The sequence below is a fragment of the Labrus mixtus genome, chromosome 7, assembly GCF_963584025.1.
Source record: "Labrus mixtus chromosome 7, fLabMix1.1, whole genome shotgun sequence".
NCBI classification, from domain to species: Eukaryota; Metazoa; Chordata; class Actinopteri; order Labriformes; family Labridae; genus Labrus; species Labrus mixtus.
Window position 1 is genome coordinate 24,259,587 of NC_083618.1, and position 5,581 is coordinate 24,265,167.

Genomic DNA, 5,581 nt, shown 5'->3' on the forward strand with positions numbered 1-5,581 from the left:
TGACATGTTTGAGTTTGAATCCTGATGTTGTTCCTCTTCTCCACCCGTCCTCTACTGCCTTTAACACTTTAGTTTTGATGCACATCGGACAACCAGAGAGCAACTGAAGGTTTAACTTTACATTTCTGAATGTTGGGCTCGCTAAGCTTTTAGTCTTTTGGATGTGTCCCCAGCGTCTTCATTTACTGACGCCACTGTTGCGGTAAATTATGGGCCTGTTCAGAGCGGCAAGACTCTCGACAAATCCTCGGGGGAAGCCTGCAGAAGTTCACGGCAGAGCCTTTAAGAGCCGGCTGATACGGCAGTGAGACGGACGTAAGCCTTTTGTGTCTCTCCTCCGTGGCTGTCGGTTCTCGTTCTCTGATGTCGCCTCACATCCCGCTCTGCAGCCATGGCGTTCAGAGGTTAAAGGAAAAAAGGAGGGCTGAGAGACCAAAGAGAAGGAGGGTCGGTCCCAACTACTTAAGAAGATGACTCTACTCAGACACCTTCTTCAGCTGCTATGATTAAAGGAAGATTTTATTTTATTAAAGATAAAGATAAACTTTATTAATCCCCCATTGGGAGACATTTATTTGTTACAACAGCTCAAAAACATTATTATAATTAGTAAAAATAGCAAAAATTAAAAAAACAAACATATTTACATTAATTATATATATATAATAAAGCAAGAAATTCACACTGGATCCGTTTCTGGGACGTCAGCGCAGCGGAGCGCACCCTTGACACATCACAGGAGAACTACAAGATCCCGCGGGATTAAAGAGAAAAACATGCAAACAACATGCTGCTTTGTCTTTCTGAGGATGCATTGTTGTTAAGTCGGTGCCTGTTTTGACGTCATGTTGATAAAATGATGAAAAATACGATCGCTAGTCCGTATGTTGTGTTTTATTTTGAAATTGACCAGATGCTCTGTGAGTTTCCTTGTCTGACTTCCTGTCCAGGCTGTCATATTCTGTCCAGCTTGACGCGTGCCTGCAGCGCACTCCGGCGAAAATAGACTCGCTGCGTATTTGAAACGGAGCAGAGCGCAGTGCCGTCGGTGGTACGCGCCGGAGACGGACCGCAGCGCGCCCTGTGTGAACACAATGATTGACTAGTGAGTGTCAGCTAAGTACAACGTAGTGCGCGGCGCTGAAGGACGCTGAGTATGTGTGAACTGGGCTTAAGTCGCTGACTCCTCCGTCAGACTAGGAGGCAAAACTGCAACCTGGCCAGGGGCGGAGCCAAGGGCTGGCCAGGGCCACCCTAGAAATCTGATAGGCCACCCCAAACCCCTGAACTATGATTGGCTATTTGCCTTGTCAGTGGTAAGTTGGAGTTTAAATCAACTTTTTGGGCTGGAAAACAGCTTCAGAAACCAGACGGACTTGGTACACTACAAAATATTGTCCAAAGCTGTTCGTAGTAGTATGAAGGAAGGCGGTTTCAAAAAAGGCCAAGCTGTGCTCTTTGGCCACACCTCCACTACTGAAGCCTTCCTCTCTCCTCCAGTGCTACATGACAAACTCCCCTGAAATTCACATGAAGGAGTCAACTGCAAGGGGCGGACACAATTGTTCTACAGAATATATTTTCTGAATAATTTGTCAAGAGACAGAGTAAGCTTACCTCCACCGGCTCCCATTTAAAACTCTGCTGCTCGCTTACAAAACAGCCACAAAAACGTCTCCTTCTTACCTAAACCTAAAGGTCTACACTCCCTCCCGCCCACTACGCTCTGCCAATGAAAGGCGTCTGAACTATCAAACTCCATTTGATCTGCAGAGTCCCCTTGCACCTTTAAGAAAAAGATAAAGACCCAGCTCTTTATGAACACCTACGACCTTCATGATGATGATGATGATATTTAGGATGGTTTTGATGCTCCAAAGAACAGCCGTCAATGCCGAGCTCTGCCTCTGGTCACTTCCTGTCAGCACTTCTGCTCACTTCCTGCCAGCACCTGTGGGAGAGAGAGGGTCAGTGGAGGAGGAAGAGAGCATCGAGTAAAAAGAGATAAATATCTTGATCAGGGTTTAATCAAAGTCCAGCCCCCTTTTTATCGTGTTTTGTCTCCTCTTTTAAAACCTTAAAATGTCCCAGTCGTGCAGCAGGGGGCGCTGCAGCGACAGTGGTTGTGTGCAGAGGAGCGTAAACTATCTGTGTGTTGTATCAGTGTTTGACTGAGGTGGAAGCTGCTGTTGTTTGGAGCTCTAATCTTCCCCCCGCAGAGGAAATGATTTATGTCTCAATTTGCCTTTGCACCATCTGAAGGCCTCCTGCTGGCACCTTCCAAAGTCAGCGTGTGAATTCGTCTGTCTGCATTCGTGTATTCAAGTCACGCCACCACTTGTGCGTGTGTGTGTGTGTGAGCCAGTGAGAGTGTGCGGCGCCGTGTCTTCTCCGTCCGTCCGTCTGCGCATGTGCATGCAAGTCATGCCTTTACCTCTGTGTGCGTGTGTGTCTGCCGAGTGTGACCTGCCTCGCTGTCACGCAACTGCAACGTGTGTGAGAAAGAGAGAGAGGAGAGGCAGAGAGGGAGAGAGAGAGGGAGAGAGAGAGAGAGTGAGAGAGAGAGGGAGAGTGAGAGAGAGAGGGAGAGTGAGAGAGAGAGAGAGGGAGGGAGAGAGAGAGAGAGAGAGAGGCAGAGAGAGAGAGAGAGGGAGCGTGAGAGAGAGTAAGAGAGAGACGGAAAGAGATAGAGAAAGAGAGAGAGAGTGAGAGAGAGAGTGAGAGAGTGAGAGAGAGTGAGAGAGAGAGAGAGAGAGGAGAGACAGAGAAGGAAAGCGATAGAGAAAGAGAGAGAGAGAGAGTGAGAGAGAGAGTGAGAGAGAGAGTGAGAGAGAGAGAGGGAGAGTAAGAGAGAGAGCGAGAGAGACAGAGAGACAGAGAGAGAGAGAGTGAGAGAGAGTGAGAGAGAGAGAGGAGAGACAGAGGGGAGAGTGAGAGAGAGAGAGATAGAGAGGAGAGACAGAGAGGGAGAGTGAGAGAGAGAGAGGAGAGAGACAGAGGGGAGAGAGAGAGAGAGAGAGAGGAGAGACAGAGGGGAGAGAGAGAGAGAGAGAGAGTGAGAGGGAGAGAGGGAGAGTGAGAGAGAGAGAGGAGAGACAGAGGGGAGAGAGAGAGAGAGAGAGAGAGTGAGAGTGAGAGAGAGAGAGAGTGAGAGGGAGAGGGAGAGGGAGAGAGAGAGAGAGGAGAGATAGAGAGAGGGAGAGAAAGAGAGAGAGACAGAGGAAGAGGGAGGGAGAGAGTGAGAGACCTAAATGTAAACTGATCAGTTCAGTCGCCAGCGAGTCTGGACGTCTGCCAGAGAAAAAGGGAGAGAGCGAGGGATGGAGGAGAGAGACAATAAGAGCAGAAAGGAAGCAGAGGAGGAGACGCACACAAGAGTCATCCTGAGCTGCTGACATTCAAACTAAATGAAACCCTCTCTCCTCTGCAGCTGCTCATCTCGCTCTCGTTCTCTCATTGTTGTGTCTCTCTCGTCTGTTTCACAGCTGACTGATGTCCAGGAGAGTTCAGAGGGAATGAGGTTCAAACGGCTCAACTCATCATCAACACACTTGATAACCGCCGTGAAGTTTGTTATCTGGTTTCTTACCCCCTTTAAAGGGGACATGTTATGAAAAATCCACTTCTTCAGTGTTTCTGAACATATATTTGGGTAACCTGAGTTTCTACTGACCCACACAATGTGAAATAAATCCATCCAGTCCTTTTTTGTGGTCTGCATAAGTCTTACAACACAGAGAAAAATGCTCTGTTTCAAATGTGCTCTCCTTGTGATGTCACAGTGGGATTCTGTTAAAAAAAAAAAATCCCCTCCCCTCCCCTGGTATCTCCACCCATGGACTCTACCCCCAGACTGGAACAAAACTTTTGAACAGGTCCACCATTTTTTATTCTCGCTAGTGAAGGAGCGATGTCTACTGGGAAAACTCAGGGGGGGGGGGTCATTGCATTTAAAGAGACACACACACCAAAACGGAGCGTTCTGAGAGAGCTGGTTTATACAGGGTCACAAACCTCCTCTGGTGCTTGATTCATGTTATATTTTGACCAAAGCACAGCACAGATGTTTCATTTAGACCACAGGAGACTGTTTGAAAAGGTGGAGAAGGGGGGAGAATATGTCCTCTTTAAAATAGGAAGATGATAAAATGTCAACTTGTATCAAAGGCCAACGCAAAGAGGCGTGTTTTAAGCAGCGATTTAAAAGTTGTGGATGTGGATGTAAGCACTCATCATAAAGACGCTCTGGCTTGTTCATGTTTGATCTCAATGATGGACACAATGTGGAACAAAAATACATTTTCTCGTGAACAAGAGTCGAATCCTAAACTCTGAATATAAAAAACTAACATGATCACACGGGTTAAGGTCGACTCTGTCCAAGTGCAGGAGCCCCCCTCGCCTTGCCGCAGGAGTCGGGTCTCTGCAGTCGTCAATCAATCTGACAACGGCTTTAATCAATACGTTATGAAGTCCTATAACTCAGGTGGAGCTGTGGGGCTGTGAGCGGAAAACACACATCTACTGAAAATCAATCGAGTCACAGTTTACAAACACAATCACGGGTAAAGAGGTGAGAGGTTCAGAGAAACGAGGGTGAGAGAGAGAGAGGTGGAGAGAAAAGAACGGGTGGGGAGGAGGGTCAAAATACCACAGGTAATATCTACAGATATAAAAACAAGAGCAGGAAGAACATTTGGACCAAAGAGAGGCACTAACAAGAGGCTGTATGTGGAAGGCATGTTAGTTAATGATCCCCGGCTCTCTGCTGCAGATTGAATCCCAACAGCCTGTTGATAAAATCCCAGGAGAGGGCAGGTTCAATCCCTCATCGGGGGGGTTTTGTCAGCACCATCAGTCACTGCGAGAGAGAGAGAGAGAGAGAGAGAGAGAGAGAGAGGGAGAGAGAGAGAGAGAGAGAGAAAGAGAGAGAAAGGGAGAGAGAGAGGGAGAGAGAGAGAGGTAGAGAGAGAGGGAGAAAGAGAGAGTGGGCGAGATAGAGAGAGAGAGAGACAGAGAGAGAGAGAGAGAGAGAGAGGGAGAGGACATTCACATCCTGATATTTTTAAGGACTTGCCTCTGACGAATGTGGTGAACTTGGAGCGGAAAGAGCTGCGTACGGACGATGACGACCTGAAAACATAAAAAACACAAAACCACATCTGACACAATTATCACTTTCTTTAAGATTTCTTTAAGAACCTCAAGTCAAGCAAAAACAAACACCAAGAGGCAACATCCGGTGTTGAAAAATGAAGCCGATGCTGAAGTGTAAAATCCTGCAGTTCCTCGAGTGTCCACTAGAGGCTGGCTGCAGAAGCACAGGAAGTCACATACACACACATTCTAAAAAGCCTGTTTTTACAGCAGAGATTAACATGTTTACAGCCTGGTTCAAAAAACACAAATAGGTCTGATTAGCTCATGGATCGATCGACACACACTGTACGGGGGGTGAATGTTTTGATGACTCATCTGTTTTGATTTGATGAAGGATAAGAGTTATTCACAATAAGGCGTGTAGCTGACATGATTGACAGGCGGGCGCGGTGTAACGGTTTGTCAGGAGGTTTAAAACCCG